We start from the raw sequence: 13670 nt of genomic DNA on the forward strand, positions 1-13670 counted from the left end.
GTTTCTGGGCAAAGAAAATGGGAAAAGTCAGTGACTATGTCTGGGGACACAAAAGCCCTTAGTACATGTACAATTGAAATTGATCACCTTTGTTATCTAGTTTTCTTTTCAGTCTACTCTGTATAGAAAAAGAGAAGATGTAATTTTTACATGATACAGTTGGAGAAACTGAAGTAAGAAAAGTAGGGATTTTGAATCCTCTCTGATCTCTTAATCCTCTCCAAACCAGGAACATCTCCAGCTAAAACATTATTTTACATAGACTCATAAAGTAATTTTTATTTCCTTTCCTTCCCAGACTCCTTGTGTTCAACATTTCAATTGTGGATTTTTATTGGATATCACAATACTGTTTCAACATTTCCATTTACAATGGTTGGTCTAGCAACTCCCTGATTTACAATACCCATTGTGTTTTCAATTTTTTGCAACTCACAAAAAATGATACTCTGAATATTTGGTTAAATGTGGCACCATTTTTTCTTCTCTTCACCTGTTTGGTCTATGGCTAAGAGTGACATCTCTGCATCTAAGTGTATAGATTCTGGATATTTTTGACCTATTTTTGAGGATAATGGCAAATGTCCTTCCCACATGGGTGGTCTAACTCACAGATCCACCAGGAGTATCTTACTTCACCTGTCTTCTTGCAGACCTTTTGGCATTGTCTATTCTATCTTGTGTCATCTTTGCCAGTTGATTCAGTATGAGGCCCAACTTTTGAGTTTATTTGATCATTACTGACTTGGAGAATTCTTTGATACAGGGGGTTATATGTAGGTATATTTGCAAAATTTATAAGGGGACTGATTCAGGATAAAAGGACAAAAGAAGATATTGGTCCTTCCAAACTCCTACCACTACTTTTGCCTCAGCCACGAGTTTCTCCACTTGACTTGACTTGGTATTGCCTAATCTATGAATATGAACTCTGCCTCCCTTCTCCCTTTGCTGGCTTCAGAGGACTCATTCCCAAAGTTTTATATTTCATCATGGAGAAAATTATCCCTCAACCTCAATGCACACCATAGCACAGGGCACAATTCTTAAACCCATGACTCCCCAATGAAATTTCTCATGGGGAAACTCACCTTCTTTTTTCTTCTGGGATCTTTCCTTCAGCCTCATTGTTCTGGCTTTAGCTCTGCTTCAGCATAAGGAATCTCTGTGTCTTTCTCATCCCAAGCTTTTTATATACCACTAGCATACTGAAGTCCCTCCTTTTCTGGAGGTGTTAATTCTCCTGGTCTTCCCTTGACTGAGGTTTGTTCACACTTAGGGACTGCTCAGTGATTAGAGGTTCAAACCAAGGCAATTACCCCATGTACTAAGGAGGAAGAGTTCACACATTTGACTTAGGTATTTTGTCTTAGTAAAAATGAAGAAGATAAAAATACTAACTAGCTCTGCTTGGATAACTTTCTTGTATCATAAATAAGTGCTCCAAAAATAGAATTCAGAATACTGATTAAATAATCATATTTGTTAGGAGGAAAATGCAGAATGGGTGGGATTAAAAGGAGTTAAGATTTTCCCTGAAACCCTCTGTGAAACACTTTTTGCCTCAGGATTCCTTTTAAAGAATAATGTTTATTAATGGCCATTATTTTTTCATTTCCTTCAATTCTGAGTATATTCTATATTTTTCATTATTCACTAAACAATTAAATCAGGAAATAAAAAATTGCAGAAAGACAAAAAGTAATTCTACAAAACTAATTAAAATATATGCCAAATATATTCAGTATTTCATGCCAATCATCTATCCCTCTTCTAAGAAGGGAGGAAAGGGTCATTTTCTCATCTCTTTTTTCATTTTATCTTTCATTTTATGTGGATATTTCTAACATATTTGTATTTACTTTATATATTGTTCTGGCTCAGCCTGAATCATTTGATGTTTGTGTGTGTATAGATATATAGGTATATGAGTGTATATATATGTATATATAAATATGCATCTATATATAAACATGTACATACATAAACATACGTGTGTGCATATATACACATACACACATATTTTTTTTCTTTTTGTTTCTCTGAATTTCTTTTATCCAGCCTGAGCATAGTGACCCCTGACAGTCAAATTATATTTTAGAATCCTTCCTTTTCCGTTTAGTTGGGAATGTGAAACCCTTGATTCTCTTGGTCTTTGGGAAGGCAGAATACAAAAACTGCCAGCCCATGCCATTACTAAAAGAACCCCCAAGCATCATATGGAATAATCAATAAGAACACACATAATCTGTTCCACTACCATGGGAAAACAGGTGGGGATATTGAGACTTAAGGTAATGGAATAGAGCAGTATTAGAAGAAGTGGGAATAAGGATGGTTGAGGAGTTCTTGGATGGTTACAGAGAGGTTGTAGAGTCTGTTCACAGGTACATCTAGCAGGGTGACAAGGGGTATCCCTCTATGGACATGTACTCCCTACTTCCAATCTGAGATCTATTCCCATCAATGACTGTTTTGAGAGGCCCACCCTTTTGCATGGCAACTGACTACCATTTGAAAGGAGGTGGTAGCAGGGGCTTATACTTTTATCACTTTAGCCCCACCATTCCTTCAGTGCATCACCTGACCTACAGATAGGAGCCATACAACAGAAGATCAGCTGCTGGAGTCAAGTGATCTAATTAGCTTCAGCAGCCACTCTCCTCCACCACCTTCCTAAGGCTCAGCTATAGTTTTCCCTTAATCAATACCATCTTTTCCCCTCCTTTCCCATGACATCAAGTTGGTCTCAGATATGCTTCACATTTCACACTGGCCATTTTCTCCTCATTGACCAGACTTGACACTTCATGACCTGCCCCTCCTAAACTCCCCATTCACTCCCACCCCTGACCATTCCTCTCTGTTTGGACACTAACAATTGGAAAGGACTGGAGGAAATGGTGAGATAGTGCCTGCCTTGGGGAAGTGGAGGCTGATTTCAGAGGATGTGAGATGAAGAGATGGAGAGAAGAAACATCTCTCAGCAGATGTCCTAAAAATCTTGGAGAAGTGTGAGATGAGGCCTTTTGTGAATTGATTAAGGGATGACTGCTGTGGAAGGTGTGGGAAAAATTAGGGCATTGGTCAAATTTTGGGATGTGTTGCTGAGAAAACAAGATTTGATGCTTAAAGACCAAATTTATTTGACACAACTCACAACCTAGTTTACACTGACCAGAAAACTAATCAAATCTGAAGACTGATGCCAGAAACTTAAGGAATTTTCTCCCATTATAACAACCCATGTGTCTTATCTGGAAACTGCCTCCCTGCTGGACAATCACCATTTCTTTGTTTGAATGCTATATTATATGTAGCTAGCTTACAGATAGTGGAAGTGAGCCACCAGTTTTTTGACTCTCCCCTCTGCTGGATGACTTAATACATATCTCTCTATATTAATTTAGTTTGGGATTGTGTTCTCAGCTCACAAAGACAGGAGGAGAGAAGATAGGTTTGGAATACCTATCTTATGAATGAGATAGATAATCAGTTGGGGGTGGTAGAATGATTAAGATCACTACCTGAACAGCCAGATGAAATTAGATTAAACCAATCAGTAGTGGATTCGTTCAGCATACTTTCCTAACTTAAATACTTTTGCTAATTTTTTAAACAGATTGTGAGGGATGAAATCTGAAACAACTGAGGAAAAGAAAAGTTTGAACTTCTGAGCCTCCTTAGCCTCCCTCCTCAGAGGGAAGACAACTTTTTGTGCATTAAAAGAAGACAATTAACCAGGATAAAGATGGAATTTCCAAGTTGGGAGGGGAGAAGAAACAGGTACAATTCCCTGTTCTGGTAGACATTGTCCAGCTTCCCAGCCAGGTAGAGTTAAATTCAAACAATGCAATGAAGTTTCTTCATAATTCTCAATAAACTTTTCTACAAGACACAGTTTGGATTATAACTATAATTGATTCAAAAGGGAAATGACCCAGATCCAGAATTAAGTCACAAGATGGAGTCAGTGTGATTCACTCAATTCCTACAATTCTCCCACAAAGTGAAGAAAAGTAATACTGATTTAACAAAGCTCATTGGCTCTGCTATAGAGGTCATTCTCAGGTACAGTTTGAAGGACTTGATATTCATGGTACTCACTGCTAATTCAATAAATGTGAATTTCTCATGATCAACATTGTTAGAACAAAGCTTATGGCAGGGAGGTGGTACTGGGGTTTCTGAATTAAGTTAATTCATAACTTGTCCTGGACCAGGCAAATTTCCACCTTGTGTTGGGAGGAGCTGAGATTCAGAGCAAGCATTCTAATTTGAAACGTTCAAGATGGATTTCTCACTTAGGAATCTTACTTCCTTTTCTGAATTTCAGAATGGGTCCCATTTACCAGAGACTAAATGGGAAACGGTACAATTACAATGAAATGCTAGCTCATGCTTTATTCCAACAGAGATTATGAACTACATAGGAAACCAGCCCCCTTTGCTTCTCATTTTGTAGGCTGTGCTGAGTGACTAATATGGCTAAGGAGACCTCCCAATTCTAGGTGTAGGTCTCTTTAGGGATTTGGATATTCAGTATGAACTAAAGAGCACTTCAGTCAGAATGACGTTCTAGTTTCCACAAGTGTTTAATTTACACATTGCAAATTATTGTAAGTTGCAAAATGACTGTCTGGAGGAGAGTTTTGTGTCCCATTAAAAAGGGTTTGGTCTTTCATACATAGAAGCCATTTATTTGCTTGGGCCTTGTAGGAGGGTGAGAAGGATCATTCTGCTGATAGAACTGAGGAGAGAGGCAGTCTTCTCAAATATAGGAGAGGGGTCATTGCAAGAATGTAGCATTATCACCTCCTCCTGGGAGATGGAATTCAGAGGAAAAGGAGGTCTGAAGAAGAAAGACAGTTAATATTCTGACTATGAGGGAGGATTCGTGGGAGATGTCCCTTTTTAGAAAATTCTCATTAGATATAAGGAGACACACAGTATTCTGGAACATACAGACAGATAGCTTCTACACCAGGAAAACCTGGATTCCCGTCACACCTCAGATCATTCCTGCTCATGTAATCCCATATCCTTCTTTTCATCTAACAAGTCACTTACTCCACCAATGGCACCAAATGGGGAGAGGAGCAAAGAACTCTTCCATCTTGTGCTTTAGGTGCTTAAGTTTCATGTAGCAGGAAGCCAGGGATCCTACCAGGTGGAGGTTAGGAGGACCACCCACAGCAGGGGCCCAGTCTGTGCAAAGGTGCAAAATGCATATTGATGGATGGGAAAGAGTAAGCAGAATCCTGGGAATAATGAGTAAAAAAAAAATATAAAGGAAAGCATCGAAGTTGTGAAAAGCTCTAAATGCTAGCCAGAACAGTTTGTATTTAAATGTGTGTATTCGTCCTTCTTTGCTGAAGAAGACCATGCCATCTGAGAAATAATGACATGACTTGCACTTGACTTTGTTTTGAGTGAGGGAGGGCTGTGCAGGTCACCAGCCTCACTTCTCCTCCAGAGACATCTGAATCCAGTGACCAGATATTCATCAGGATGACTGGAGATGACCCAGGATGAGGCAATGGGGGTTAAGTGATCTGCCCAAGGTCACACAACTAGTGAATGTCAAGTGTCTGAGGTGAGTCGAACTCAGGTCCTCCTGACTCCTGCACTGGTGCTCTATCCACTGCACCACCTAGCTGCCCCTTTTTATTTAAATATGAGGTTAATGAACAATAACCAAAGGTAGTTACAAAGAAGAGATATAAGAAAACACTTCTTCTTCCCCTTCTTTTCCAGGGTGGAGAAATAGGAAGGTGGAATACTGCCTCTAACATCTTCAGGAAAGTTAATATTACACTGTATCATTTGATAATAACTATTACTCTGCAGTCCATTTTTCCCTATTTTCTCAGAATCCCATCTGTGAGTCCAGGGATGGGGAACCTGCAGCCATGAGGCCACATGTGACTTTCTAGGTCCTTGGGTGGGGTCTTTTGACTGAGTCCAAGTTCTACTGAATAAATCCTTTTTTAAAAGGGGATTTGTTCTGTGAAGTTTGAATTCAGTCAAAGAGCCACACTTGAAGACCTAGAGGGCCCCGTGTAGGCTGGAGGCTGGAATTAGCCCAACTCAAAAGAAGACCTCTCCTATTTTTATTTCCCAGAGCATCTCATCATTAACCAATTTAAAGTGGGATCCCATTTTGTTTACACCTTAAATAGAGAACCAGCTTGGGCTAGGCCCTCTGCAGGGGACAACTCTTCTGTTCTTGCTTCTCCTTTTCACAGTTAAGGGTGACTGGATCTTCAGGAGATAGGCCAAACAGGGGCAGATCCTCAATGGAGTGGTTTTGCTTTTTAGCCAAGATTACTAAAGGCTGTGGAAGCCCATCAAGCAATTAATATTCCTTAATTGCTAGAAAGGGCCGTGATCATCCACACCTGAAGGTCAAACTACCTTCCAACTAGGATTTCCTTACCCTTACCAGGGGAAGTCCAAATGATTACTGTCAGACCAACCACAAAGGAGACACACCTAAGTTTAAAAGACCCTGTTGTCCCTCACTCTGGGTCTGTGTTCCCTAGCAGAGGGAGGTTAAGGGTAACAGATTTGGGCAGGAAAGCCTGATTAAGTGGGAAGATTCAAGGAGAGTTCAAGGAGGTTCCCAGGGTCTGTACCTCATCACATGAGGCTGACCAGGAGCATTCTTCTCTTTATGGCCACTAAGGACAGGGTGCCTGGGACCAGACATTATATTGAAGAGTGGGATTTTTTATTATCTTGACATCTTGTGGACCCATGCTATGTAGAGGAAATACAGATATTCTGGGACTTTAATTTTAATCGACACTTTGGTACTTCTTTTATCTTACTGTATTTCCAACCTGCTCAATTAAGAAACTTCCTTCCTCATGCTATGCTTAAACATATATGGAGAATATGATTTTAGGTGACAGTCATCCTAAATCGGGATTACTCTAAGAATATGAAAGGTCATCCTCAACTTCCTTATTTCTGAGTCAGAATTCTCTTCTGGCTCCCATGGATTACATGCATGCCACTAGTTTAAGGGAATGAACAATACAAATCAATCAGTTAATGTCAATCCCCTAGCTCATTTGCCTCTTTTAAACAAACTTTCAGGATGACAATCTGTAATCTGACTTAGTTTACTTATAGAGTATATTTAATGAAGTTTGTCTCCTTGGATGACGTGTGAGATTATGATTTTCCTGAACTAAATTTGTTCAACTTTTATGACATTGAAAGACACATGGGATTAGAAATCTGCCTTTTTGGTGGTATGTGTGGCCATGTGTGTTCTTCTCTGGTGTTATTTGCAATGCCTGGGAAATCTCTCTGTGTTGTATAGTGCTCTTGTTTCCTGATGACAGTTTAAGCCCTCTAACTCACAGTCCCTCAGGCTTACCTGTTGGGGGACAGCTCTGGACCGGGGTCCCCCGTGAGGACCGTGAGACGCCTGAGGGTCCGAACCTGCTTACGTGGCAGGCTAGCTGGTCTAGCAAGCCACAAGGTACTGGGATGGCCCTGGTAACAGGCTGGCTCCACCCACGGGGAGGCACTTGGGAGGAGCTCGCCCGCCCATGGGAGGTACGGGGGAAGAGACAGGGGATAATAAAAGGGGATGATCATGAGAGCTGGAGAGAGAAACGGAATAAAGCTTGCTGGCTGCAACTCCTTTCGGGTGCTCTGCCTGTTTATTCCCCTTCCCCAACAGGGAGAGGGAATTCCCTCCCCCGAACCAGGAGGAGGGCCAGAGACATCTGAGGACCGGGGATAGGTAAGTAGAAGGCGAAGGCCCGGGAGTCGCCCTGGGCATCTGGCGCCCCGAAGAAGGGACCGCCGTAGGGAGAGGAGAATCCGCCTTGCCCCGCAGTAGTAGCCTTGCTCCGCTACTGCGGGAAGATTCAGGCAGCCTCAGTATTGAGAAGTGGCCTTGACCCACTACTGCAGGAAGATTCAGGCAGTCTTAATATTGGGAAGTGGCCAGGATGGGTCAGGGAAATAGTTTTCCCAGTTTAAAGCCCGAAGATAAAGGAGTACTTGCTTGTCAGCTGTATAAGCTTTGTAAGATCTATGGGCTTAAGCCCCACATTCGGGACTGTAGAGCATTTGTGGAAAAGATCTGGGATGTTTCCCCTTGGCTAGAGCATTGTGGGTTATGCCCAGCTAAATGGAACATAGTGGGACAACAGATGGTTGCCTATGAGAGGGTGAACCCGGGTGTATTAACAGAGGAGGACTTTACATTCTTTCAAGTGGTCGCAGCACTTTTGTGCTCGGATCCCCGTCCCCTCTGGCGATCAAACGGCGAGACCCAGTCAGGGCAGTCCCTTCAAGGGATGACAGAAGAAGAAGAGGAATCCGATGAGGATGATCCCAACCCCAAGCCCTTATATCCATGGGGTATGTTAAGAGAATGTGCAGGCAGGGACTCCAGAGCCCCGAGGGGAAGAACAAAAGGGAAAGTTGAAAAGGACTTTGAAGAGAGAGTTCAAGAGGGTGTGAAACTGTTGAGAGGTGGCACGAGACCGATAGTTAACAAGAGACCGATAGTTAACAAGTACCGTAAGGGAAAGTCTGATGAGGAGGGAACGCCCAAGAGGGAGTGGAAAGCCCCCGAGACAAAGGGAAAGTCTGATGAGGAGGGAACGCCCAAGAGAGAGGGCTGGGGAACTCGCAGGAAAAAGTTTCAACGGAATTTGGGAACTCCTAGTCCTCCCGAGGTCAGGCTGAATGCCCTCTCCTTCTCCACAGCCGCCACGTCCTTGTCACAATCATCACAAGGAACGCGGTCATTTACCTATGGGCGGTCTGGGCCCTCGGAGCCTCTGAGCGTACTCACTCAGAGCCTATCCGCAGCTTTGGCGGAGGGACAGGAGATAGATTTAGAGGAGTGGGAGGGGGCAGGCGCTTACCCTGTCATTGTGGAGCGGGATCCGATGGGAAACGAGAACCATTTCCATCGACTGGTGCCCTTCAAATTACTGAAAGAACTGAAGGAGGCCATCTCCAAATACGGCCCTTCGTCACCTTATGTGAAACATCTCCTTGCGAATACCACAGCCACTTGGCTGTGGGCCCCAGCTGATTGGAGGGAGGTATCGGGGGCTATCCTTACACCAGGACAGTTAGTGGCTTATGGCGCTGCCGTTAGACAAGAGGCGCTCAGATATGTCAAGGAACACAATATTGCAGGGACAGAGGACGCTGTGAATATGATAACAGGGGCAGGGCCATACTCGCAGCTTATTGACCAGCTCCAATTCGATCCTCGGGTGATGGCTGCAGTTCAGTATTGTCATATTAGGGGTTTTGCCAAGATTGACGCCCCGGGGACTATGAGAGACAAGTTGGTAGGGCTAAAGCAGAGGGCTAGCGAGTCCCCCACGGATTTTGTGAGTCAGGTCCAGCTTGTGGTCCGGTGGTCTCTTGGCTCGGGACCAGGAACGGATTCCCTGATAACTCAGCTGGTCCGAGATGGCTTGCGTCCAGAATGCTCCCAAGCCCTAGCAGGCTTGGGACCTCTCACCTCCCTTGAGGAGATAGTAGAGAGGCTGTTAGACATTCCACCTAAAGACACCCACCAGGCCATGGTGACGGCGGTGGCCCAAGGGGTGACCCAGGCCCTTCAAGGTATCAAGGCCCAGAAACAATGTTATCGCTGTGGCCAAATGGGGCACTTTAAGAGCCAGTGCCCTGTCGCTAAAATGGGAGCATTGCCCACCTGTTTTCGCTGTGGGAAACCGGGCCATATTGCCAAACATTGCCGTCTAAAGCAGCAGCCTCAACCACCTCGGTCGGGAAACAGGAAAGGGGGCCTCCCTCGGGGGGGCCCCCGACCCCAGAAACAGATCTTCCCAGTGGAGGCTGTAGGCCCTGTCCCTGCCCCCCAGCCCGGGAATTCTGTACCCCTATCGTTCCCGCAGCAGTATCAACAGGCTCTCCAAAAATTGCAACCCTAATATGCACGTCTACCACGGATTCCCCCGATGCCGATTTAGTTATAAGACCTTGGCATACTGAAGGGATCAACGTGCCCCCCGCTCCTTTCCCCCGTCTGGTGGTGGGACCCTCTGGCTATGTGCCATTCATAGTCCATACTCAATTGTTGTCCAGCGGGTCCTCCACGATTTATTTGACTAATTCGCATTGTTATCCTATAAATATTGCCCCAGGAACTCCCGTTGGGAGGGGTATCTATCTGCCTTGGGTTGAAGAGTCCGGGCAGGAAACCCATCAAGTTAATTGGTGCTTTCCCATTGTGGGCGATTGCCCCATGATACAAGTTTTGGTTGAAGGACGCCCAATCATGGGTCTGCTCGACACCGGAGCAGATACTTCAGTCATCAATGCATCCCAGTGGGACCCCAGTTGGGCGGTGAACGATGGTGCTGCCCAGGTTGCTGGAGTAGGGGGTGCCAGTTTGGCACTACGGGCTGCTAAACATTTGAATTGGACCTTTGAGAATCATCAGGGGTATTTTAGGCCTTTGAAATTGACCGGCCTTGCCTACGCCCTTTGGGGGCGTGACCTTCTTCAGCAACTTGGGTTACACCTTACCACTCCAGAACACCTTCAGTTAAACATGCTGGGGCCACTGTGACGGTGAGCAGCCCGCCTATAACATGGAAAACTGAGACCCCTGTGTGGGTTGAGCAGTGGCCCCTAACGCCTCAAAAGCTCACCGCCTTACGCTTTATAGTTGCTTCCCTTTTGGAGCAGGGCCGCATTGAGCCCACTACAAGCCCTTACAATTCTCCTGTTTTTGTTATAAAAAAGAAAAATGGATCTTGGCGCATTCTCATAGACCTTAGAGAGATTAATAAATGCATGCTGCCTATGGGGGCGCTACAACCTGGTCTCCCTAGCCCTGCTGCGATCCCCCGAGATTTTAGTATGACAATTATTGACATCAAAGATTGTTTCTATAGCATTCCCTTACATCCACAAGATAGAGTCAAATTTGCCTTTTCCATTCCCTCGGAAAATCGCCAGCAGCCATATGAAAGGTATCATTTTACCATGCTCCCTCAAGGGATGGCAAACAGTCCTACTATGTGCCAAATGTATGTCCACGCCATCCTCTCCCCACTCAGACAGTGCTTCCCCAAGGCCATTATCATTCATTATATGGATGACATTCTTATTGCCACACCTAGTCAGGATTCCATGATGGCGCTTACTCAATTTATGGTCGATACCTTAGCTGCCCATGGGCTAACTGTGGCTCCAGACAAGGTACAGACTACACCCCCTTTTCAGTATCTTGGCCATGAATTGAAACAAGGACGGATTGCTCGCCGTCCTCCGAGCATTGATCTTTCTCAGCTCACCACTCTCAAGGATTTTCAAAAGCTGATTGGCGCTATACAGTGGATGCGGGCAGTTACCCCTATCCCTGATGGTGAATTATACCCGTTGTATGATTTGCTGCGAGGGGATCCCGCTCTGCTTTCACCCAGACATTGGACATCCGAGGCCTTAATGGCAGCCAAGAGCATCCTCAACAGATGCTCCACAGTTGTTGTGCAGCAGGAACCCAACCAACCCATTTATGCCACTATATTAAAAGCCAGTACTTTCATTGGGTTCCTCTATCAATCACATGGCATTTTGGAGTGGCTGTACCCCCCTCGCAACAAAAAGGCCCTTCCACATAAATGGCGAATGGTCGCCCAATTTTTTCTTTTAGGTGCCGAGCGCTGCCTATTGGCTTTTGGCAGATTTCCCATTTTGAATTTAGAGGCATGAGAGGAAGCCTTAAGGTGCTTCTCCGATGAGATTCCAGAATGGGCCTCTCTTTTATGTATGTGTAATACCATAAAGCTTCCACTCCCCCCAGCGCTTAGAGGATGGGAAGTCCTTCCTATCCATATGCCTTTTACTATTGTATCTCTACAGCCAGTTACGGGACCCACTGTTTTTACGGATGCTACTAAAAACCATAGGGCTGCGGTTTATATCCCTTCCAGGCAATTCCTTAAGGTGTACACCACCGAGCATTCCTCAGCCCAGAAAAATGAATTGCTGGCAATACAATATGCTCTCTCCATATTACCTAATGAGAGCTTTAATCTTGTTACTGATAGTTTGTATTGTGCAAATGCTATTGCTGCTTTACCTTTTGCCCTCATTAATCCCCGTGCTTCAACTATAGCTCAAATCCTATATGATATTCAAGAGTCCATGTTACAACGCTCTACTCCTCTTTATGTATTGCATATTCGCTCACATATGTCCACCATAGGACCCATTTATCAGGGTAATGATATTGTAGATAAAGCCCTTATATTCCCTCTGCATTTAGAAGCACAGGCAGCCCATGATAAGTATCACCTATCTGCACGATCTTTGCGACGCCTTTATGGATTGTCCAGAGAAAACGCTCGCCAAATAGTCAAACAGTGTACCAATTGTGCTCCATTTCGCCCTCTTGCCCGAGACACCGCAATTAACCCCCGTGGTGATCTCCCTAACGATCTTTGGCAAATGGATGTAACACATTTTGGCAAAGTTCTTATACATGTTTGTATTGATACGGCCTCCAATTTTATTATGGCCTCTATACAGCCTAAGGAAACAGCCCGTGCAGTGATCGACCACCTCTATGGTTGCTTTGCCATGATTGGGGTGCCTCGAGCCATAAAGACAGACAATGGGCCAGCTTATATTTCCTCTGCCTTTGCCGCCTTTTGTAGAGAATTTTCTATTATTCATATTACTGGCATCCCATATAATCCCACAGGTCAGGCCATTGTTGAGCGTGCTAACCGCACTATAAAAACTCTTCTGTTAAAACAAAAAGGGGGAGTAAGGGCAGCGGGGCGCCTCTCCCGAGGTGATCTGGCACAAGCCATCTTCACTCACAATTTTTTGCAAATCCGAGATGATGGCACATGCCCCGCACAAAGATTTTATCTCCACGAGATGGGAGGCAGAAGGGAAAGGCCGTTAAAGGCCCCTACTGCCTGCCTCACCGGAGCTCGAATCTGGTGGAGGGACCAAGAAGGCAAATGGCATGGCCCTGGAGTAGTTATAGCGAGAGGTCAGGGGTATCTTTGCGTCCAACCAGATGGAGCTGACCCAGGGACGGAGATCTGGATCCCCACACGATGGGCAGTTGAGCTGCGAAAAGCCGAAAGCAAGGAGGAGACGAGGGCGGAGAGGAAGGCACCATCCGAAGCGGGTGTGCAAACAGCGTGAGATAACCATGCTCACACTTCTGATGGCCTTACAACAGTTCCTTCCTGGGTCTGAGGCTGTCCAGTCCAAATGGTATAATGCCACCCCCGCAGAGCAGCGAGCCATGGATCAAAGGGGCGACACCTACTGGACATTAGCACAGGGACTCCCTGCCTCATGCAGACTCAACATTCCTCAACCTTCCCCAATCAATGGCCGGCGGTCCGCAAAGCCCTCCAGGGGGCTATGCTGGCTTACAACGCCACAGATGACATCCATCAGTTGGACTTGCTTATTGATCAGCTGAATAACCTTTCCAGAACGTTTGAGGAAAAGCGTGAACAAGAAGAGCGTTCCATCTTCGATCGGTTACAACGAATCCTGGACTTGCATTGGCTGCCAGGCATGCTCTCCTCTGTTGCAGTTCTTGTCCTTATGTGTCTCATCCTGCCGTGCCTCCTGAAATGCCTCCTGCAATTATTGACACGGGCACTAGAGAGTCT

This window comes from Notamacropus eugenii, chromosome 5 (genome assembly GCF_028372415.1).
Source record: "Notamacropus eugenii isolate mMacEug1 chromosome 5, mMacEug1.pri_v2, whole genome shotgun sequence".
In the NCBI taxonomy this organism is placed as follows: Eukaryota; Metazoa; Chordata; class Mammalia; order Diprotodontia; family Macropodidae; genus Notamacropus; species Notamacropus eugenii.